The following is a 25614-nucleotide window of genomic DNA, read 5'->3' on the forward strand; positions in this document are numbered from 1 at the left end:
AAATGAGAAATCAAGCATTGAGAAGCAAAGGAAAAGTAGCACATACACTTAGCTTCAAGGCTGATGGAAACAGCACATCAGATGAACTGGAGAACAGACACAGATTTTGGACTTTGTTATGAAGACAAAAATTATCCATGAATGTTTTTTTTTTTTGGCTGAAACTTGAGAACTTGGGAATCGTCTGTTTTTGGAGTAATATTTTCTGTAGATTTAATATTTTGGATTAGTGCTCAAAGGTACTCAAGATGTTAAAAAACAACTATTAATTCATTAATTGAAAAAGAAAACATTTTTTATTTAATTGCACATGAACCAACAGATAACAAAGTAGCTGACTGCACTAAAGAGACATTTTCAAAACTGAAACTGTGGAAAAATTAGTATTAATAATATCCTTATCATTCGTTCTGTGGTGGAGCCATTGAGTTCTTTTTGTACCCAGGGAATAAACTCGACACAAACACGACTCTGTCAGCAATAATAAAGCACACAGCAACTCTATCTGCTTTTAAGCTGGTGATTTATGGGACCTTTTCGAAGGTGCCAGGAAATATTTCCAGCCCTGATAGGAGTGAAACAGTTTTAAACGGCCGATTAAAGTGAAAAGTTGTTGAGATTAATGGTGACTACAGTTGAGAAATGAACGTGTCGTTGATGCTGAGAAACAAATGGTGACCCAAGGATGTTGGTGGCTTTTATACAGAGGTGGATAAATCACTATACAGGGACCTGACTCTTGTGAGGTCACACCAACAACTGTGTTAGGACAAGCTGCTAAAGGAGGATATTTCACTTTGTCTTGGCCTTGTTCCATCTACACAGCAAGTTTCCTCTCTTCTAATTGTGCTCCCAGCCTTTGGAAAATGGCTGTAAAAGGGAGATTGATGGTTGCCGTCCTGTAAATACTGCTTCTGGGATTTAAAATAATAGTGGTCACTCACCTCTAACCGGTGCACAAGTTTATATTTTAAAAGGACTAAGAGACAAAAACGACAAAGGGATACTGAAAGGGTCATTTATTTTCATTAAATCTACTGATTAAAACTGAAGATTCATCTTTAGATTCAATTCATTTCAAGGTTGGGAATCCCAACCCAGTCTTTGTTTCATTTCAGGTACCTGTACCTGTGAATCTATGAATGCACATTCTGTTTCATTTCTTACCCATACCTGCAAAGGTGGACGCTCTGTAAACCAGGACTGTGTTTCTAGCTCTTGTCTGCTTTTAGTCTCTTACTGACCAAATCAAATTCAAACTACCCTTGGTTGTAGGTAAACGAATCTGATGCAGACAAATGAGGTCACATGCTAGTTGAAATAATTGAAATTGTTTCAGTTGTTGAAATAATCAGCTGTACGCTATTATTTTGTTAAAATTTGCTTTTTAAAAAATGTATCTTTATTCTTAAAGTATGAAAATGAAGTCTTGACCCAGTTTTCTGTTGACTTTCCCCAAAAACTTTCTGTAGCCCTAAAAAGGCTAATCTAGCTATTCAATTTTTAGAGTGCGGAGCATCCCGTTAACAAATTCAAAAAGCCTTTTAAAGAAAATCATAGCAGCATGAGATGTGTTCGCAAAAGCTATGTATAAATAAACCACAAGATTTCTTGAACAATCTCCTCTGAACAGAGAGACAAAGTAGAGATGTTTGACAATAATATAGTGCGCCACATTTGGTGAAAACATATCAGCACAAACACTGTTCAAACGTGACAAACTGGGCTTGTTTTGCAGAAGCTGGCATCATCTGGACGTAGCGTTTTCAGTGGGAGAAACGTTTCATCATCATCCAGGTGACTTCTTGAGTCTCAGCTGACTGCAGCTTTCCAACCTTATAAACAGGACATTTGTACAATAACTGAAACCAGCCCACTGAATAAACAATGGGCTGTGAGGTCAGTTGGGGAATGGCTGCAATCACAGCATTGTAAGATGGTGACAGATGTACCCTTAGGCCCCCTCCTCGATTCAGAGATGGTCTTTCCCTTTTCACGTAAATGGCCTCCTTGACTCCGCCCTCAAACCAGCGTTCCTCCCTGTCAGAATCAGAATCAGAATCAGAATCAGAATGGGGTTTATTGCCAAATGTTGAGCAGGTTTACAACATTAGGAAATTGCTGCGGTGCTTCAGTGCAAACATAGTGTCATAAATAGCACTTAAATAGACATGAAAAAAAATAAAAGTAGGAATAAGAATTAAAAGTGCTACGTAGAAAGATATGTGCATGAGATATACATGGGATATATACATGAGAATAAGAATTAAGAGTGCTACGTTGAAAGATATATACATGAGTGCAGGTGGTGATCAGTGCCAAACATGTAATGATGCAGTGACACAGCGTAGGGTCATGTGTTAGTGGCGGGAACAGTCATATGGTTATTGTTCATGTGTCCAACAGCAGAGGGGAAGAAACTGTTCTTATGGCGAGAGGTTCTGGTGCGAATGGACCGGAGCCTCCTGCCTGAGGGGAGCAGGTCAAACAGACTGTGTCCAGGGTGAGAAGGGTCAGCTGAGATCCGAGCTGCACGCCGCAATGTCCTGGAGGTGTACAGGTCCTGCAAAGATGGGAGTCTGCAGCCAATCACCTTCTCAGCAGAGCGCACAACTCGCTGCAGTCTCTGTTTGTCCCTGATAGTGGCTCCAGCGTACCACACGGTGATGGAGGAGGTGAGGATGGACTCGATGATTGCAGTGTAGAATTGCATCATCGTCCGTGTTGGCAGGTTGAATTTCTTCAGCTGCCTCAGGAAGTACATCCTCTGCTGGGCTTTCTTGATGACGGAGGTGATGGTGGGCTCCCACTTCAGGTCCTGGGTGATGGTGGTACCCAGGAAGCGGAATGAGTCCACAGAGGTGATGGGGGTGTCAGTCAGGATGATGGGGGGGAGTGGAGCTGTGTGCTTCCTGAAGTCCACAATAATCTCCACTGTCTTCTGGGCATTCAGCACCAGGTTGTTGTGGCTGCACCAGGACACCAGACGTTCAACCTCTCTCCTGTAGGCAGACTCATCCCCGTCCGAGATGAGTCCAATAACGGTGGTGTCATCTGCAAACTTGATTAGCTTGACAGACTGGTGGGTGGAGGTGCAGCAGTTGGTGTACAGGGAGAAGAGCAGAGGAGAAAGAACACAGCCCTGAGGGGAGCCGGTGCTGATGGTCCGGGAGTCCGAGACATTCTTTCCCAGCCTCACATGCTGCTTCCTGTCCGTCAGGAAGTCAGTGATCCACCGGCAGATGGGATCAGGCACATTCATCTGGGAAAGCTTGTCTCGGAGATGGTCTGGAAGGATGGTGTTGAAGGCAGAGCTGAAGTCCACAAACAGGATCCTGGCGTAGGTTCCTGGGGAGTCCAGATGCTGCAGGATGAAGTGTAGGGCCATGTTGATGGCGTCGTCTACAGACCTGTTGGCTCTATATGCAAACTGCAGGGGGTCCAGGAGGGGGGCCGTGAGGGTCCTGAGATGGGAGAGAACTAGGCGCTCAAAAGACTTCATGACCACAGATGTCAGAGCCACGGGTCTGTAGTCATTTAGTCCAGTGATCCTAGGTTTCTTGGGGACAGGGATTATGGTGGAGGACTTGAAGCAGGCAGGCACATGACATGCCTGCAGTGAGGAGTTGAAGATGCCAGAAAACACTGGGGCCAGCTCGTTTGCACAGTGTCTGAGGGTGGCAGGAGACACACCGTTTGGGCCGGGAGCTTTCCGAGCATTCAGATTCTTAAACTGCTTCCTCACATCTGCTTCATGAATATGAAGAGTTGTGGTCGGAGGAGGTGGTGTGAAATCCTCTTTTGTGTGGGGTGAGGAGGGGGGTGTTGTAGGTGAACGGTTTGAAGGTGGTGATGGCTCTATGTAGGGGGGAGAGGTGGGGGAATGAGTGTCCAAAGTGTCTCTATTGTTGGGGCCGTTGGAGGTGTGAAGGCTGCCTGATGGCTCGTCAAAACGGCAGTAAAAGTCGTTAAGGGTGTTGGCCAAGAGCAAGTCATCAGTGGAGTGGGGGGTTTTAGGCTTGTAGTTTGTGATATTCCTAAAACCTTTCCACACAGAGGCCGAGTCATTCTCTGAGATCTGCTGCTGCATCTTCTCAGAGTGCTGATGTTTAGCAATGTCCACTTCTTTAGTGAACCTGTACTTGGCCTCTCTGTAGCAGTCCCTGTCTCCGCTTCTGAACGCCTTTCTCTTTTCCAGCCACAGCTTTTTGAGTTTAGGAGTAAACCAGGGTTTGTCATTGTTATAACTCACCCTGGTGCGTGATGGCACAATGCTGTCCTCACAGAAGTGGATATAGGAGGTGACAGGGTCCGTAAACTCGTCCAAGCTGTTAGAAGCAGCCTTCAATGTGTCCCAGTCTGTGGTCTCCAAACACGTGCGAAGCTCCTCCACAGCCTCGTTGCTCCACAGTTTTTTAGTCCTCACGACAGGTTTGGAGAGCTTCAGCCTCTGTCTGTACGCGGGGATTAGGTGGATCATGACGTGGTCAGAAAGTCCGAGTGAAGCGCGGGTGTGTCCAGGATGTCCAGGGTGTCCAGGATGTGTACATCCTCATCACTGAAAGAGTGTCCACTGGCCTGTGTGAATAGACTGCAGAGTCTTGGCCTGACGAGGTAGCTCTTCTGTGTTGTGCCATCTGCTTTGCCAGAGGTTGTTTGGTTTTCCTGATGTATAAGGATTGGGCAACAGACTACATGATCAAGGAACTGACCTCACAGCCCATTGTTCATTCAGTGGACTGGTTTAAGTCTTTGTGTAAATGTACTGTTTTAAGGTTGAATGCCTGCAGTCAGCTGACACTGAAGAAGTCACTTGGATGAATGGCGAATGTTTCTCTCTCTGAAAACGCTACGTCCAGATTAACAGAATCAACCTTAGGCCACATACTTACCTGGATGATTGAGAATGCATCAAGACATGTGTCCAGTTATCAAGAGCTTGACTGAAAATGGGTCAGGAAACAGGACGAGCACAGCAGCAAAAAGCAAATAAAAATCAAGGTGGTTTAGTGGCCTATTCAAAATGCTGTAGCTGTGCATAAATGAATTCCCACAAACCTCAATGAACTAGAGACAAAAAATTCCACAATGATGTGAGAGTCTGATAATGTCATACAGAAAATGATTAATTCATCTTACTGCTGCTAAGGGCTGTAGGATTTTTTGTGTTTTAGAAGGAAGTAAAACCGAGTCATCGTTCAGTTCAATTGTGACTGATGTAAATAACTTCAAGAACTCAGTTTGATAGGTTCTTTGATCGAGTACAGTTCACTGTTTCTCCTCTTGAAGGCTCTTCATGTTCTCTTTCTGCAGGCTGTCATTGTCATCAGGTCCACAGCCACAGCCGTTTTCCCTTCCTCTGATCCTCCACTGGACCACATGGCTCCTTAAATCCTTTGAATTGACTAACTGCACTTGATCCCCACTATGCTTGCACACACACATACACACAAACACACAGCCAATGCATCACAGCACCGCTTTCATCTCACTCTCATTTTCTCCCCCAACAAGGAATCCCCGACTTCCCCTCTTCAGCGCAGTCTTGAGGAGGGAAGCAGCAGCTGGTCCTGCTTCCTGGAAGAATGTCATGTCCAAAGAAAGAAAGAGTGAGTGGGGGAGGGGGGGGGGGGGTTAAGAGCGTCCACTGGATTATACTGTGACAAAAGAGTGGACCCCCTGCTGTTGTAATTTTCCCGCCAGTCAGTTTCCTGTTTCCTGGAATCTGGCAACATCTCTCTCTCCCTCACACACACACACACACACACACACACACACACACACACACACACACACACACACACACAGATGACCCATTTGGTGCCAGCTGCCCACTATGATGCAACAACAGAGTGACCAGCAAGCCCTCGGGGCAGCTGGGTAATAAAGACTTCTTTTCATTGACTCCCTGGGAACATAATCCATACATTATTTTATCGCATTGCTTTGAAATCGCTTTAAAAAACATGCGGACAGGGAATCTGCAGAATCCTATTTATCCTGTGACAATAATAAAAAGATTAATGTCGACACTGATGCTGACTCTCAGTGTTCAGCACATGGTTTAAAGGTTGTCAGCATTTTGGACAAAGACCTGTTCAAAACACATTTAAATCTCTACTGCTCTGAATTATTTGCAATTTATTTAGCAAAGCTATTATTTTAAAAAGTCATCTTATAAAACTTTAAATACAAACATTCAGAATTTATACATGGTCTCTAAAACATTCAGTAATCTTCCATGTTTGAGATGCACTGATACGATTCATTATCTTTCTGCTGTGGTCTACATAATGCCTTTTTACTTTAAGTTTAGTTCTGTGAGGATGATGCAATGTATTTTTAAAGTAATTAAAAGTGCTCCATCAGCTGCATCATAACAATACCAAAAATAAAAGGCACAAACGGGCACTAGCCAGTAATATTATCCTCAGGGTAACCTGATAAAAAAGTACAGAGCCTAATGTAACTCCAGGATAAAACTGATGGAGTTTGAGGTTTTCAAGGTGGTTCTTGAAAGTACGTACTGTAAGATTGGCGCAGATAGGAACTTTTTATGTGTCAGATGATTTCATTCGAAATGCTTCAAAAGGCACGAACAACACAAACATAGTTGTCTTTGTTAGAGCCAGCCTCAAGTGGCTGTTAGAGGAACTGCAAGTTCGTGACACTTCTTGGTTTCATTCTTCAGCCTCAGAGGCCGCTTGGTCCTCCCTGAGCGGCTCAAACGTGACCACAGTGTGCTTCATCTAGATTAGCAGTGTTGCCTGTTTTTGATTGTAAAGTAAAGCATTAAAAACAGTTTGGTCTTGACATTGTTATTGTACCAGAAGCATTATGTGACTGTGGCATTTTTATATCAATTTATAGCAATATTTGTGTAAAACAAAAAGGTCTAAATAATACAAAATCTGCAACTGAATGTTGCTAATTGGAGAGACTGTAGACCACATGTGTTCTCATCAGAATCAGAATCAGAATACTTTATTGATCCCTGGGGGAAATTATTTTTTTTTTCATACTTATCCTTGTCATTTCTACTGCCCTCTCTTTTTAAAAAGGTGATTTTAACCTCAATAAGACTTTTACCTGGATCATCCATCCATCCATTCGCTACCGCTTATCCTTTTCAGGGTCGCGGGGGGCGCTGGAGCCTATCCCAGCTGTCATAGGGCGAGAGGCGGGGTACACCCTGGACAGGTCGCCAGTCTGTCGCAGGGCCAACACATAGGGACAGACAACCATTCATACTCAGATTCACTCGCACATTCACACCTAGTGGCAATTTGAATTATCCAATTAACCTATCCCCACAAGCTTTTACCTGGATCAATATCAAATAAATATGATGCACACAGCAGAGTTCACCAGTAATGAGAGAAGCAGGAAAGAAAGCTACAACAACACACCATGCATTGGTTTTGACTTCAGCTCACTTCTTTGCAGCTGGCTGAAGGTTCAGCTAGAACTGTCTCAGCCAGAGTTCAGGCAGCTGCAAGCCTAACCAGCATGTGGAAAAAGTAGTTATATTGCTAACTAGCATGACAGCTAGCAGATATACATTGGATGACATACATGTTAGTTTATCTGATTTCGGCTCTTATAGTGGGACGGGCAGTAGGCGGGGCCAGATACTGTGTCTGCCCTCTAATATTCTCTGATATTTTGGTGTTAATTCTGTCACACAGGAGGAAGTGGTGACATTTCATCCCTTGTGCTATTGTGTAAACTGTGGTCATACAAATGGTAGCTCCTTGAAGCTCTGACAAATGTCTCTTTAAAGGACAAAACAACCCAGACCGAAAGGTGCTGCAGCTTAAAGTACATTTACAAATGCATGAACATCAGGATGATGTGCAGACACTCAAATGTTCAACACAAATGTCTTTCAGGACAAATGCCTGCGTCCATGACACACACACACACACACACACACACACACACCTCCAATGCCAAACTGTCAACTGCCACAACTGGTGGCTGGCAGCTAAGGAAGGCGTGTGAGACAGACTGGACCTTGTTTGCTCCAGACAGCCCCAGTCTTCTGTTGCAGTGTGAAGAAACACACACACACACACACACACACACACACACACACACACACGGTGTTGGTTTGAGTCTAAGAGGTGTTGTTATTTGCTAAATGAGACCAGTCTCCTTAGCAGCTGCTGCAATGTTATTTTAACAGGGGATGTGTGTGCATGTTTGTTTGTGTGTGTCTAAGTGTGTGCATGTTCCTCCTGCCTTTAATTCTTGTGGCTGAAGCTCTTTCATTCCTACATTTCAGTCTGGATCAGATAGGAGAGAGTGTCTTATAGTGGTTTAGTAGGATCTTTAATCACCTTTACAGTTTTTTACAGACGCTAGGACACATGTCTCAATACTTAGGTCACGTTTGCAAAACTCCTCACACAGTGAGCACAACAGAAGTCTATGTGGGCTAAACTGAGGACCAGTTATCATTGTTTTGGCACAAAATGCATTCAATGACTACATCTCTCAAATTTCATGAATCATCTTCTCACTCAGACACAACAACTGCCAATAACCTTTGTACATACAGGACATTTTGCATGTGCTTACATACTGTTTTCAAAACTGTTAAACTTATGGCCAAAACAATAACACAATGCAAAACTTACAGTTTTTTCTGAATGCTTAAACCCTAACTGTGATTCCTGTAGCACAATCTCTAAAACTATTCAGACTTATAGCAAAACCACTCACTGAGTTTGCAAAACTAAAAGCACAAAAACTGCTTTGCACTCAGTTTGCAATTTTGTAACACACACTTTGCAAAACTGTAGGCACAATTCACTGCACAACACTCAATTACCAAATTTCCAACACACTCCTAGCAAAAGTATACACATGTATGGCTATCATTAACACTAATTTGCCAACTGTCTGGCACACTTTCACATGTGAAAGCTTTTTTAGATAATTAGGTCACTTTGCAATCAGCCTAAGCACTATAATACAGGTAAGCTGTGTGTGCGGAGTACAATGGAGGGAGCAGAAAGAGTGAGAAGTAGAGGAGGCCGAGGAAGAGGATGTGGAGGTGAAGAAGTAGGATGAAGAGGACGACAAGGACAAGGAGGAGCAAGAGGAAGACGAGGAGGGGGGGAGAGGAAGATGAGGAGGGGGGAGAGGAAGGGTAGGAAGAGTAAGAAATAGAATTGCTGATGACATCAGAGCTACAATAGTGAACCATGTAATCAACCGTGGAATGACCCTGAGGGTAGCTGGCCAACGGGTCCAGCCTAACTCGAGCCGCTACACTGTAGCAAGTACCATAGGGACATCTTGAAATGAGAATCGGTTAGTACAGTCACTTCGCACTAAGATTTGTAGCACTGCCATATGCCAATGAGAAACACACCAATACCATTGATGTAAAAATACTGAAATTGTTACTTTACAGAATTGCTAGATGACCAGATGCTGGGGCAGAGGAAGCATGTTCACTGCAGACCAAGTAACCCATATAGTCATTATGGCGATTGCAAATAATCCTATACTTGGAAATAAACACTTGTGTTTGTTTTGATGTGTTTGAATAAACACCAGTACTTGAAGTTTGGATCCCTCTATGCTTATGGATCTATGACAGAAGTATGAGCTCAAACTGACATAGCCTACCTTGTGCACAGAGAAAGCAAAAGCCAGATGTGTTTTGTATTCATACCATCAGTGTGCAGTTGGCGCATTGTGTGCTTAGTAGATGATGGCTTGTGTGTACTGTTTGATACGGAAACACCATTTTTACGAAGGTGTGAAGAGTTAATCTAGCTGTGTTTGCTTTTGCAAGAGAACTACAATGTTTTGATGATTGGGTGACAGGTTTTCTTATTTGTGTGAAGAGTTTTGCAAAATTAGCAAATAGTTACAAAAAATGTGCTTAAGCAATCAGAAAAAACTGTAAAAAGACAGCAAAATCCAACAGCAATATTTTATTGAAACATATTTTAAATCTAAAAATGCAGTTTAACCAGCCACAGCTGATTCTCATTGTAGATGAACATCTACACAGGTGTTACTCCTTCCATTTTTCAACTCCTTCAATTCTGGCAGCCAGAAGATTCTTTCCTAGGTGTGTTGCCCTAGATGACATAAGATGTGATGTGGATGAGAACCTGTGGCCAAATGGAGGAGACCGAGTAGATTAGCATTACTATTGTATGTGTATCAGTGGATGGTGTGTATACAAATTCTTGTATTTTGGGATTACTTAGTGCAAAAAAATAAAAATACATAAACAAATATTAACGAATTCTGCATGATGTCTGATTCATTCCAGTAACATATATTGAAATTATAAACAGAGATGTGTCCTTGTTTTACACAGGAAAACACTGTGTCATGCTACATGTTGTTAGTGTTTTTAGGTCATTGTTTTGTGGGTGACAAAGTGTGTTTGTCGGCTGTCAACCTTTGCTAGTGTTCTGGAAGAATGAGTTTATTTGACACCTGAATGAAGTGTTTTGGTAGTTGTAGTGCATTTTGAATGTGAAATGAACTGCTTTGCCAAGCTGACGGTCAGTTAGGAGGATTGTGTGAAGAGTTTTGCAAAAGTGACCTAAGTATTGAGAAATGTGTCCTAGCGTCTGTAAAAAACTGTAAGCACAAACACCACTGCACCTGTAAACTCTTAAAAATTTCAGCTTTGAAGTCCTAAGAAGAAAATGCATGTGTCAGCTGTGTAAACTCATCACATCCTTTTGTCACATCTATCAGAAACCAAATCAAGTTGTTTGTCTTAAACATAAAGAAAACATTTCAAAAACATTCACTTTGACTTACATGTTGTGCAGTTTGTTCTGTGCTCTGGTTTGAATTACAATAAAGCATCTCGTGAATGCGATGCTGAGACAATCTGGGAAGCCCCCGTCATGGGGCTTTCCCCGAAGCAGGAGAAAGGACACTTAATTTGATCAGATAAAATGAGATTTACATGCTAAACACAATACAGCCCATTTTATATATCTGTAACTAGTTGGAAACATGTACATTATAGCCAATACTTCACCCAGAAGCAACAACTCCTGTGGATGGAAGGCAGATAAACCCCACAACAGGGTCTTTGAGAAGTTCCTGGGACCAAATAGAAGAACAAATCAAATCAAATCAAATCACTTTTTATTGTCACATCACATGTGCAGGCACACTGGCACAGCACATGCGAGTGAAATTCTTGTGTGCGAGCCCCACAAGCAACAGAGATGTGCAAACACAACAACACAAACGAGCAAAATACAAGAATGGCCAACCTGAAACTAATAAATATATGTACAATATATAATAGTGTATGCATTTCTGGATGTGTATACTAAATATTTTCCTACGTGTGTGTGTGTGTGTGTGTGTGTGTATACACATTTTTACAAATTAAATAGTAAAAAAATAAAATAAAATAATAATAATAATAATAATAATAAAATATATAAAATATACAGAGTTGAATATGTGCAAAACAAGTGGCATTTATATACAGTGTGGAGTGCATAATGTTGAAGTTCCAGTAGTGAAGCTGAGGTGTCTATGACGTGTTCAGCAGTCTGATGGCCTGATGGAAGAAGCTGTCTCTCAGTCTGCTGGTACGGGACCGGATGCTGCAGAACCTCCTTCCTGATGGAAGCAGTCTGAACAGTTTATGGCTGGGGTGACTGGAGTCCTTGATGATCCTCCCCGCTTTCCTCAGGCAGCGCTTCCTGTAGATGTCTTGGAGGGAGGGAAGCTCACCTCCAATTATCCGTTCAGAGCACCGCACTACTCGCTGGAGAGCTTTGCAGTTGTAGGCGGTGCTGTTGCCATACCAGGTGGTGATGCATCCAGTGAGGATGCTCTCAATGGCACAGCGATAGAAGGTCCTGAGGATGCGGGGGCTCATGCCGAATCTTTTCAGTCTCCTGAGAAAGAAGAGGCGCTGCTGCGCCTTCTTCACTGTTTTGTTTGTGTGTACTGACCACGTAAGATCCTCAGCCAGGTGTACGCCAAGGAACCGGAAGCTGCTCACTTCCAGTTCTGGTCATCAAACAAGACATTTGAACAACAACAACAATCGAAATAACAATAATCAGAAAATAAAATCTAAAACATGAAGCTGCACATTGAAACTTTAGGTTGAGCTTTAAGCTTTATTTCTCACGCAGACCTGCTTTGGTGTCACAGGAATGTTGGCTGTGATAATGTGAGGTCAGAGAGGTTAAAAGTCCTGCCTTTTATATTTTTGGACATAGCTTCATTGTCCACTCACTCTTCCATTCAGCTGCTGCAATGCTATTCAGATGTAAACAATGTATGGTGCGCCTATTAAGAATTACTGAACCCAAACTAAAAAATCCTACTCGCCTTCACTTCTCGTGGTGTCAGCACTTTAAACTGGACAGAAATTCTGAATCACTCTTATTATTCACTGATGATGTAGAACTCTATTACACACAGTCAAAGGAAATCAAACATAGTTTAATAGCTCAGCTGTAAATAACATGCATTTAACTTTTGTTCTGTTCATGGAATGAATGTCCCCCAATCATTAGCTGATTTCCATACAACTGTGAATATGGGACAGCATGGAAACATGTCATTGGTTGATTGTCACGATGTTGCAAAAACACAACGACAAATGCTACGTGTTAGTTTGTAGCATCATCTTTCCAGGTTCCATGCAAATGACTTGTAGCTAAGTGCTTCTTCAACCTTACAGCAAACTAAGATTAAGAGGAAAGTAGAAACTGTATATTAACATATATAAACAGTCGTCATATAGCTACTTTTGTTTCAAATGTGCTATACTGAATCTTGCGGCTGTTATTTGTGATGTACATTTAAATAGCATTATGCCAGCTACTAAGCATTTAAATGATCCAAGTATAAACTACAGCAGGGTGGCCACAAATAGAAGCGAATACTAATGAGTGTCTTCAGTCCCATAGTTGTGGTCCTTGTTGTAACATGTGATGACCTCAGCCCTAAAGCAATGAAATCAGAATCATTTTCAGCTTTATTTTTATTAAAGTTTTCTCCCAAGTCAAGTCAAGTGGCTTTATTGTCATTCCAGCTATGTGCAGTGGTAGAGTATACAGTGAAACGAGACAACGTTCCTCCAAGACCATGGTGCTACATATGACAAACAAACACAGGACTACAGATAGTGCAAGTAAATGGTAAATGTCCTGTATTTGTATAGCACTTTACTAGTCCCTAAGGACCCCAAAGCGCTTTACACCACCAGTCATCCACCCATTCACACACTGTTGATGGCAAGTTACATTGTAGCCACAGCCACCCTGGGGCGCACTGACAGAGGCAAGGCTGCCGGACACTCTGACCACCACCAGTAGGCAACAGGTGAAGTGCCTTGCCCAAGGACACAAGGACCGAGACTGTCCAAGCCGGGGCTCGAACCGGCAACCTTCCGATTACAAGGCAAACTCCCAACTCTTGAGCCACGATCGCCCCATAGTGTCAAAAACTGCAAAAAAAACCCCAAAACAAAGCAAAGATAGTGCAACGCCAGGCAGAACGTAACGATACAGACACAACAGTGCAATAGAAAAGTGCAAAAAACTGAGCGTCGTGCAAAAAGTAGCTAGGTGTATGAAGTAGTGTGTGTGTGTGTGTCAGTCCAGTCACTGAGTGCTCAGGAGTCTGACGGCCTGGGGGAAGAAACGGTTTCACAGTCTGGCAGTGAGGGTCCGGGTGCTCTCGGTACCTCTTGCTAGAAGGCAGCAGGGTGAAAAGTGTGTGTGGGGGGGTGTGTGGGGTCCTCCACCACACTGGTGGCTTGGCAATCAGGAAATAAAGAAAATAACCATTCTAACTGACCCCCATCGAAAACACATTTGACAAAAAGTTTGGTTTTAAAAAGTCTTTAGGGTTAAGGTTTCTACGTTAGGGTTAGATGAATGGATAGGATGAACTTCTGGATTTAGAACTAAGGCATACCTCTGACCCTGACCCTCACAGCAGTCTGTGATACAGGCGCAAGCTTTATTTTATTGGTTGCTGGTGCTGAGCGTAAATGACTTTTCATGAGTTTGCTTTTATATGTAAAGATTGAAAGTTTTCATTTGAAGCTTGGAGGGGTTTTGTAGAGAAACCAAATGCATTGAATTTGATGTATTGTAGTTAAACTCCATTTTGATGAGCTTTTACTTTTATTATTATTATTTAATTATTATTATTTTTTTTTAAGTTTGCACTATTTTATGTTTCCCAAGGAGCAGTAACACATCCAGCCTGCTGTACATGGTTTGTGTATTAAAGATATTCAAATGATCAATTAAAAAAAAACAAAAACAAAAGTCATGGTGATGTTCATGTTTAGGTGTAACATGTTTAATGAAGTTCAAGTGAAGCTGAGAATGATGTGCTTGTTGTGAAAGACACTAAACATATTCTACCTTTGAACTTTAGAACATCAACAGTTTCATCAGCCTGAGAAATGAGTGTATTTATGGATGCAGCCATCCAGCCATATCTAACAGAGTCATTACCATAACAAATATTAATTCCCATTGGAATTCATGTCCTCTTTTCTTTTAGTACAAGCCAATAGAGTTGCTGCATCAGTCCACTGAACCGTACTGTTTTTCACTGCTATTGTTCCTGGTTTGTTTTCCGCACCGGGCCTCCAGCGACCCCATTAATCCACCAAAACAAGTTGCTGGAAAAATGTCTCTGCAGAGTGGGCGACTCATTCACGATCTCAGGTGCTGATGAAAATAATGTTACAGCATTTTCACTGGTTGGAAAACTGTCAATAAAAGCTGTATCAGCATATTAGCATTGTTCCCAGTTTCCCATATGAATTACTGATAGTCGTTTGGATGGCCACTGTGAGTTAAGTACAGTTCAGATAAAACTTTTTTGTTTCTTTTGCGGCTGGATTCAGTATGTATATGTTAGTTTAAATAAGCAGAACACATTTTGTCTGCCTACAAATTTGCCAAAGCGATGCTGTTTTAAATGTGTGGTGCATGGAATCCGATGAGTTGGAAGCTGATCTGTTTTCAGCCTTTTTTCATTCCTTTCTATCTCTCGTGAAAAGTCGAGACTGTGGACATCACGTGCTGGGTAAAAAAAGCTCGCACACAAACACACCTCTCTTTTCTCTGGTCTTCCACAGACTCTCACAACACAGCTCTCAAGCAACAGTGACCTTGAGTGTGCACAAGCATGCTTGCATCTGCACGTGTCTCCTGTCAGCAGGACTGCAGACCAAACACGCCGTGACATAATTACTACAGGAAGAGAAGCGGGGTCAACAGAGGTGTGTGTGTCCAGGGGTGGTCTGCTACACATACGACCCTTGATGACAGACATGAAAACAAACACGCTTGCACACACAGACTCATGCCACCTTGTACACTGTGTCTTTATGCTGTATGTGAATGTGTTTAAATGTGTTTGTCTTTGACATGAACCAGTGGAGTTTAGCTGTGTGTGTGTATGTGTGTGTGTATGTGTGTGTGTGTGTGTGTGTGTGTGTGTGTGTGTGTGTGTGTAGCCCTTTAGCCTTGATATGCGAGCTGCTTTGACTTCATCCCTTGCTTCATGTTGATAATCGTAGCAGTTTACGAGACACAACAGGCGTTGCAAGGCTTACTCTGCTTGTGTGTGTGTGTGTGTGTGTGTGTGTGTGTGTGTGTGTGTGTGGTTTGCTGTGTGGTAATGTTTGAGCGATGAGGGGTTAACGAACACAGCTGCCGTCAGTTGGAGTGTACAGCCGGAACTCTGGATGTGGTTTACTGTTGACTGTATCTGTGTGCGTGTTCCTGTATGTGAACATGCGACACAATGTAACAATCTGCATTACATGTCAGCGCTGTTTTTAATGACTTATGAAACTTCAGGTTTACTGTAATGATAGCTTTTGGGACATGTTACATATATGTTTCTTCTCTGGACAGAGCACAATATAGAAAGAGTGATTATGTCAGCAGAAACGCCCTCCTTTACATGCTCGGCTGTAGGAACGCACATGACGTCGCTTCAGTCCAGCCTTTGCTGATACGGCCACACATCTGCTCTCCTCCGGCATGTGTTCCATCAGACCTTATGTCAGGCAAACTTCTGCAGATACAGTGGGGCAAAAAAGTATTTAGTCAGCCACCGATTGTGCAAGTTCCCCCACTTAAAATGATGACAGAGGTCAGTAATTTGCACCAGAGGTACACTTCAACTGTGAGAGACAGAATGTGAAAAAAAAATCCATGAATCCACATGGTAGGATTTGTAAAGAATTTATTCGTAAATCAGGGTGGAAAATAAGTATTTGGTCAATAACAAAAATACAACTCAATACTTTGTAACATAACCTTTGTTGGCAATAACAGAGGTCAAACGTTTACTATAGGTCTTTACCAGGTTTGCACACACAGTAGCTGGTATTTTGGCCCATTCCTCCATGCAGATCTTCTCGAGAGCAGTGATGTTTTGGGGCTGTCGCCGAGCAACACGGACTTTCAACTCCCGCCACAGATTTTCTATGGGGTTGAGGTCTGGAGACTGGCTAGGCCACTCCAGGACTTTCAAATGCTTCTTACGGAGCCACTCCTTTGTTGCCCGGGCGGTGTGTTTTGGATCATTGTCATGTTGGAAGACCCAGCCTCGTTTCATCTTCAAAGTTCTCACTGATGGAAGGAGGTTTTGGCTCAAAATCTCACGATACATGGCCCCATTCATTCTGTCCTTAACACGGATCAGTCGTCCTGTCCCCTTGGCAGAAAAACAGCCCCATAGCATGATGTTTCCACCCCCATGCTTCACAGTAGGTATGGTGTTCTTGGGATGCAACTCAGTATTCTTCTTCCTCCAAACACGACGAGTTGAGTTTATACCAAAAAGTTCTACTTTGGTTTCATCTGACCACATGACATTCTCCCAATCCTCTGCTGTATCATCCATGTGCTCTCTGGCAAACTTCAGACGGGCCTGGACATGCACTGGCTTCAGCAGCGGAACACGTCTGGCACTGCGGGATTTGATTCCCTGCCGTTGTAGTGTGTTACTGATGGTGACCTTTGTTACTTTGGTCCCAGCTCTCTGCAGGTCATTCACCAGGTCCCCCCGTGTGGTTCTGGGATCTTTGCTCACCGTTCTCATGATCATTTTGACCCCACGGGATGAGATCTTGCGTGGAGCCCCAGATCGAGGGAGATTATCAGTGGTCTTGTATGTCTTCCATTTTCTGATGATTGCTCCCACAGTTGATTTTTTCACACCAAGCTGCTTGCCTATTGTAGATTCACTCTTCCCAGTCTGGTGCAGGTCTACAATACTTTTCCTGGTGTCCTTCGAAAGCTCTTTGGTCTTGGCCATGGCGGAGTTTGGAGTCTGACTGTTTGAGGCTGTGGACAGGTGTCTTTTATACAGATGTTGAGTTCAAACAGGTGCCATTCATACAGGTAACGAGTGGGGGACAGAAAAGCTTCTTACAGAAGACGTTACAGGTCTGTGAGAGCCAGAGATTTTCCTTGTTTGAGGTGACCAAATACTTATTTTCCACCCTAATTTACGAATAAATTCTTTACAAATCCTACCATGTGGATTCATGGATTTTTTTTTCACATTCTGTCTCTCACAGTTGAAGTGTACCTCTGGTGCAAATTACTGACCTCTGTCATCATTTTAGGTGGGGGAACTTGCACAATCGGTGGCTGACTAAATACTTTTTTGCCCCACTGTAAAGGAGAGAGACTGATTAGCCCACACAGAGCATCCGTGCTAATTAGACTCATCTCTGTGGCCCTGTTTCCTCAGACTACCTCTCCCTTCTTCAGCTGAGCTCTAAGCAAGGCCTGCACCACACGTTTCATCTATGAAAACTGCTGGACTGGGACTTTTATATGTCAATTAACCTATCTGCAGAGCCAGTTCTACCTTGAGAAGTAGTGCCAGCGTTGGTTGCACACGCAAAAGAAATTACAAAGGCAAGAAATAATAATGGACATATCTTAGATTTTTTATTTGTATTCTTTGATTGAGATCAGATACGGGGTTAGAGCAGGCCAGTGTGACTGAACCCACAAAGAAGAGGGAAACGGAAATCTTCCTTGGATACAACCCCAAAGCAAATACGCAAATCCTCCTTTGTCCTTTGATGTCCCGTTTGTGTGACTTTTATTACTGTTTGGCAGTCACTTGATGCTAAAGAGGAGATAAGTGTTGTTTTCGTTTGCTCACTGAGATCATGCAGGGCCATGTTCTGATGCCAAACAGCAGACATCTGCTCAGACTCGTACAGGTGAAGTTATTCTGCTCTTATTTAGCTCAGTGCTTTTATCAGTAAGCTCACGCTTTTTGAGCAGCATGTCAGTTCATCCTCTGTCTGAAACAAGCCAGCTCCCCAACACATGGGGGGGGACTTCTGTGTTTGCAGCCTGAGATGACCATATTAAGGATATCCTCTCCATGACATCATCAAAGGTTAGAGAACACCACATGAAACTGAGTGTTTACAGCAATCTGACGCCTGCTATTTTGTACATTTACACATATGCTGTCCTCAGTATTTGAATCTTTGACCACATTAATATGAGCATCTGTGGTTGTAAAAACACGTTGCTGTTTTATGTTTTTATTCTCAGACACAAATAAACAAACAACAATCTAAACACAAACAAACACTCACACTTTTAGTCCCCAAGCTGAGCAGGTGCGTGTAGCTGCTGTAGGTACAGTCTAACCCTTTAATTAAGTCACACTTCATCTTTTCAGCTTTATATTGTTGGCTGTAGATCAGCGTGTGTTTGTTCTTTCTCACAGTAGCAGAAGCTTAACAGAGGGATCTTTGAGTGTCATATTGCTTCCTGTGTGTGTTTGAAAGCAAGGCAGGGATAGGAGCTGACAGAAAGGAACTGCCTGTTATGGAAAACACACACGCACACACACACGTTTCTCACATACCTCTAGTCTGTGTGGACAGCTGGTGGGTTGGCGGGAAAACTGAGGAGCAGCTGTCACTGAGGAGAAAGAAAGGGAGAGAAGTGGGAGCGGTGGAGTGGGAGGGAGGTGACTACATACACCTAGAGATGGAAAAAGACGAGAAGAACAGGAAAGACATCTGTATCTAGATATCTAGACAGAGAGGAAACACAAGGAAGATAAAGAGGAAAGATTGAAATGAAAGAAATGCAAGAAAAGCCCCACAAAGACATGTCTAATCAAACAACCTTTAATTTCATGAATATTAAATTCATGTACTGAAACCCTGCAAACTCACGCGCTCCTTCTGTCGGATTTAACTGTTAAACTGGAGCTGATTTTAATTTTAGAAAACTCTAATGTGGCCATTGTTTCTGAAAGTTCATGCTTAATTACATGAATGCAAGTTCTTTGCTTAATATGTTGGGATACCTGTTTCTATATTATTGACAGAGATGGGCAGTAACGCGTTACTTGTAATCTGATTACTTTTTTCAAGTAACGAGTAAAGTAAGGGATTACTATTGCAAAATCGGTAATTAGATTACCGTTACTTTCCCGTAGGAACGCTGCATTACTGCGTTACTAAAACCGTGATTTTTTTTGCGAGAATGTCTCATGACAGTGACGTAAGCAAGTGCGACGTTGGTGACAGCAGCTGTGTGCAGATCAACAATGGATAATATATGGAGTGCGGGAGAGAGTATGAGCGTGCAGCGTTTAAAGTGTGGAAGTACTGACCTTACTTTGAGTTTGATTCCATAAAAAGTGACAAAAACATTAGTGTCCGCTGTGCGTGGGAAGAAAACTTCTTTTTACAGCAAAAAAACCCCCTAAACTTCCGAGCAAGCACCGAGTAGCTACGACGTAATGGGAAACTCACAGAGACACTCGCGCGGATTCTTCAACTGACCGCAGCACACCTACACCAGGGTAACCCTCCGCCTACCCTGCTCCTGCTTTACAGGTGAAAATAGAGCAAAAGGACCGCTGAGTCTTTGACTTTATTTATTTTCTGCTGTGTTTTACTTGCATCTGTTTGAAAGAGTGAGTGAAAACACAAAAAATATTTTATTTTATGTGCTGGAATGTGTAGAAAATAGGTTTAAATGTTAAACTAATTTATTCAAGTCAGAGAATGTTGCATATAATTAAATGTTTTGCTTGATGCATAAAGTTAAAAGATTAAAACTGATAAAACAAGTTAAAAAAAGAGACTTTTCCATTTGATTACATTTTGTATGATGGATTATGTAGAAAAAGTAGAATTGGGCTGAAAGATCTATCACTTTATCACCTCTTCAGGTTGTAAATCGTGTTTTTAAAAAGTAACTAAGTAACTAAGTAACTAAGTAATTAATTACTTTTGAAAATAAGTAATCAGTAAAGTAACGGGATTACTTTTTTGGGGGAGTAATCAGTAATTAGTTACTGATTACTTTTTTCAAGTAACTTGACCAACACTGATTATTGATTACATAATGAACTGATTGATTGATTGATTGATTGAATCTTTCTTTTGAACATGTTGAAAAGTATAAAAAAAAATAGAATTAAAAGAGACAAATGAACAAAGCAAACAAAAGGAAAACGAGCAACCACAACTCCAAATAACTTTCATGTTCAAAAAGGAGCAGGAAGAAGCATAAGCTTATTTAATCCCACCCCTTTTCCACTATCTAGTATCAATAGACTACAGAAATACCTCCTTGCAATTACATTATATGTTATGTGTAAAAAATTTTTTTTAATATATACACATATATGTTTCTATCTATCCATACATACGTATATACACACATATACACATTTTCAATGACCCCATTAACACCTCAAGGATACACAGCCTACAATTATATATATATATATATATATATACCCATACCAACAAACCCGTGCATGCGCACACACATGAAAATATTAGACAAGAACACCCTATCAAATCTCTACCTTTTCCCTGTACCCTGTAAAAACCATATCCTTAAACCGCTTTTTAAACTGTGCCATGCTCGGACATTGCTTCATATCTTTACTTAGTCTGTTCCACAGCTTCACTCCACACACAGAGATGCAAAAACTTTTTAATGTTGTACGGATACGAGGATGTTTTAAATTTAATTCCCCCCTCAAATTGTATCCCCGTTCCCTTTTAGAAAACATTTTTAGAATATTGTCAGGAAGCAGGTTATTTATTGCTTTATATATAATTTGTGCAGTGAGAAAATGAACCAGATCTGTGAATTTTAGAATTTTTGATTTTAAGAATAGTGGATTTGTATGATCTCTGTAACCAGTTTTATGGATTATCCTTATGGCCCTTTTTTGTAATATAAAGATTGATGATAGCGAACATTTGTAAGTATTGCCCCAAACCTCTGCACAGTAATTCAAATACGGTGCAATCAGGGAACAATAGAGAATGTGGAGTGATTTGTGGTCCAGAATGTGTTTTACTTTACTCAAGATTGAGACACTTCTTGAAATTTTGTTATGTATATGATTTATATGAGACTTCCAGTTTAATTTATCATCTATAATCACACCAAGAAACTTATGTTCAAGTACTCTTTCAATTTCCACACCATCTACATGAATCTGCACTTGTGCATTTCTAAGGGAATTCCCAAATAAGATAATTTTAGTTTTACTTAGATTTAGCGATAGTTTGTTCCTGTTAAACCATTTTTTAATTTTGCACATTTCTGAAGTAATTGTATCCAGCAGCTCCTTTAGATTCCCCCCAGAACAAAAAATATTTGTGTCATCTGCAAATAATACTAATTTTAATATATCAGATGCCTTACAAATATCATTTATATAAATAATAAATAATTTTGGACCCAGTACAGAGCCTTGTGGAACACCACAAGCAATGTCCAAGCATGATGAGGAATGGACACCCAGCTTCACAAATTGTTTCCGGTCACTTAAATAATTTTTCACCCATTGCAGTACAACCCCCCTAATCCCATACCGTTCCAGTTTATTAATTAATATGTGATGATTGATTGTGTCGAATGCTTTCTTGAGATCCAGAAATACTCCAGCTGCATACTGTTTCTGATCTATAGCATTCGTAATCTCCTCAATTGATTCGATTAATGCCAGAGATGTTGATCTTTTTGATCTGAATCCATATTGACTGTCAGAGAGTAATTTATATTTATCTAAGAATTTGTCTAATCGTTTATTAAACAGGTTTTCTAGGATTTTGGAGAATTGTGGTAGTAAAGAAACAGGCCTGTAATTTGTGAAGTGGCGTCTATCCCCGGTTTTATACAGCGGCACAACTTTAGCTATTTTCATTTTGTTTGGCACTTTTCCCGTCTGAAATGATAAGTTGCAAATATATGTTAGAGGTCCTACAATTCCTTCAATGACCTTCTTGACGATTTTCATGTCAATATCATTACAATCAGTAGATGTTTTATATTTACACATGTGTACAATGTCAATTATTTCTTTTTCCTCCACTGATGTGAGGAACATTGAGTTAGGGTTCCTATCAATCAGGTTTTCACTACAGTCTACTGATGGCAGTGACTCAGGAATTTGTTCTGCCAGTTTTGGTCCAATATTTACAAAATAATGATTAAAGCTGTTGACCTTATCAGCAGTGTTTTCCATAATATTGCCATTATCGATAAAGTATTTAGGATAACTTTGTTGTCCAGAATTATTTTTAATGATACCGTTTAAAACATCCCATATTCCTTTCATATTATGTTTATTGTTGTTCAATATTTTACTATAATACTCCTTTCTACATACACGTATAATATTGGTCAACTTATTTTTGTATTTTTTATATTTATTTTCAGCATCTTTTGTTCTTTGTTTTAGGTATTCCCTATAGAGTGTATTTTTCTTTTTACATGCATTTTGTAAACCCTTAGTGAGCCATGGTCTATCTGAATATTTGTGCTTTCTGTTGTATTTTATTGTTGGACAGTTTTTATCGTACAACTCCATGAATATTCTTAAAAATATGCCATATGCAATATCAATATCAGCTTCTTTGTACACATTGTCCCAGTCCTGATTTAATAGATCGTTCTTAAATGCAGTCATAGTTTCTTCCGTCCTTACACGTCTGTATCTCAGTTGTTCTTCATGCTGATTTTTCTTATAATTAGTGTCATAAACTGCAAAAACTGGTAGGTGATCACTGATGTCATTAATTAATATTCCGCTCACAATGTTGTTTTCCATATTGTTAGTGAAAATATTGTCAAGTAAGGTGGCACAATGTGGTGTAATTCTGCTAGGCCTGGTTATTTTAGGATGTAAACTCAAACTGTACATAGTGTTTAGGAATTCGTCGCTCATTTTATGCTTTTTTGGATTCAACAGGTCAATATTAAAATCACCACAGATAAACATAACTTTTTGATTTGTTTTAGAGAATATTTCCTCTATGAAGTCATTAAATACTTAAATACTAGAGCCAGGTGTTCTATATATACAGCTAATTATTACATTTTTTTCTTTTTCCTTATAAATTTCAATTGTTATACATTCTAGTAAATTATCAATTACAGTTGTCATACTTTCTACCACCTTGTAGTTTAGGTTTTTATCCACATACACAGCTACTCCCCCTCCACTCTTGTTCCTTCTATTTACAAAATTCACTTCATATCCCTCCAGTCCAAAGTCCGTTCCTTTCTCCGCATTGATCCATGTTTCAGAAATGGCAATAATTCCAAATGGATTTGTCAACTCATTTAGATATTCCTTTATATTGTTGAAGTTGGCATACAGACTTCTGCTATTAAAATGGATTATTGATAATTTATTTTCCGTGTTGATGGTGTGCTTAAACTGTTCATCAGTGAAGTAGCAGCAGTTACAGCTGATGTTGTAGAAGAAATTATTTTCCGGGTCTATATCCTTTTCTAAGTCTAGAACATTATGGTCTGTGTATCGAAATGTTCTCAGTTCCAGATTATCATAAAGAGAATTCCAATGAGTTATGTTGATATTGTTGCCGGATGCAGATGAAGTTCTCCTGGACTGTGCCATGTGTTGTGTTGTGTGTCACGTCACATGTGTATTCATACCTCCAGAGTAAGTTGACCTCAGTATTTGTCCAGCTCCTCCATATTTCTGATGACCAACACTTTGGCTTGTTCCGGTGTTCCATTGAGTTTAATGAATACTTTACAGTTGGTGGTCCATGTATTTTGAATTTTTCCCTGTTTCTTCAAGTAACGTGCTTTCCTGGCAATGTCCGCATTTCTTTTTATCAGATGTTCGTTCATGAAGACATCGGATCCTTTCAGTTTCTTTCCTTGTTCCTGATTATAATTAGTCTTAATCTGCTTTGATCTCTCTAATACGGGGCTCTTTATACTTATGTCTGCATTTTTATTTTGTTAAATACGAACACAGTCACAGCAGAGGCGCTGCCACGTGTGTGGCCAGAAAGACAGGACCAGTGTGTTTATTTGGTAGTTCAGTGAAAGGCTTCAGTTAGTTAAGAGTGGGAGAAAAAAAACTTTCACGTTTGTAGTTTTATTTTGTTATACAATATTTGAAATAAAACAAACAAACAAACAAAACACTACATTTTTGGAAATGTTTGTGGGCGTTTTCTTGTTTGTTTGTGTTTTTTGTACTATTTGAACACTGAAGTAACCCTCACATGAGATGACAGTGCCAGCAGTGGCCCACGGCTCATTTCAGTTTCACACCCCTGCTGTAACATCTTCACCTCCTGTGTCTTGACTTCTTTAGTTTGCAGCTGTTAAAATGTTCTTTGCTTTTTGTCTTTTGCGGATGCAGAGCCTTGAAATCAGTTTTATTTACAGTTTCAGTTGCAAAGTGAAGAAGCAAAATTAAATTTAAAGTAGTGAATATTATGTAGCACAAAAGGAGTGTTTTAAAGACTTTATGTAATAACTGAACATTTAAAATTTGATCAGCTCCGAGTTGTTTCTTTTAGCAGTTTATCAGATCAGTGCAAATGTACTGTATATGGACAACACTGCAGACAGCCCCCGTCACGCTCTGTTGCCATAATGAGGCTTTGGTTCACTCTTCAGTTTCGAGTGAGGTTAATTATATTGCTTAATTGGCCTCAGGGCTAAAACACAAAACACACACACACACACACACACACACACACACACACACACACACACACACACACACACGCATGGAGGAGTAAGGGATTGTGGTAAAATAAGGGTGAATAGTAAAAAGCAGCTATTTATCCCCGCTCCCTCGGGTCTCCTGGGACGCATGCTGATGGGAACAATGATCGGTTTAACTCCATCCACTGACCTGCACACATCATACACACAGCCTCACACACTCTTCATGTGTGGCTCTTCTGGCTCAAGACACATACACCCACACGCACTCATTTTGGGAGTTTTTTGCACGTCAATCTGCATGTTGACCACGTCAGTTGTTCCAGACAGCTATCGGTACTCTTTCTGTTCATGTTTGTAACTCAACAGCTGAGAAAATGAACATACAAAGCAAAGCGTAAAAAACACTCCTGGTGGGTTTTCCCTCTTATAAAAAGTCATTTGTAATTCTTACGCAGATTTCAGAAATGGCACAAAGTAACAGTGGCAGGTAAACTGCCAACATGTTCTCATCACAGAGTTTAAATAGTGCACTCCTGTTAGAAGCTGCTGCTGTCACAGAAACTTTGAAAAAGGTGTCCTTGGC

The sequence above is a fragment of the Mchenga conophoros genome, linkage group LG14 (genome assembly GCF_057382185.1).
Source record: "Mchenga conophoros isolate Kocher_MC1m ecotype Shallow Benthic linkage group LG14, M_conophoros_male_GT1.1, whole genome shotgun sequence".
Taxonomy (NCBI): Eukaryota; Metazoa; Chordata; class Actinopteri; order Cichliformes; family Cichlidae; genus Mchenga; species Mchenga conophoros.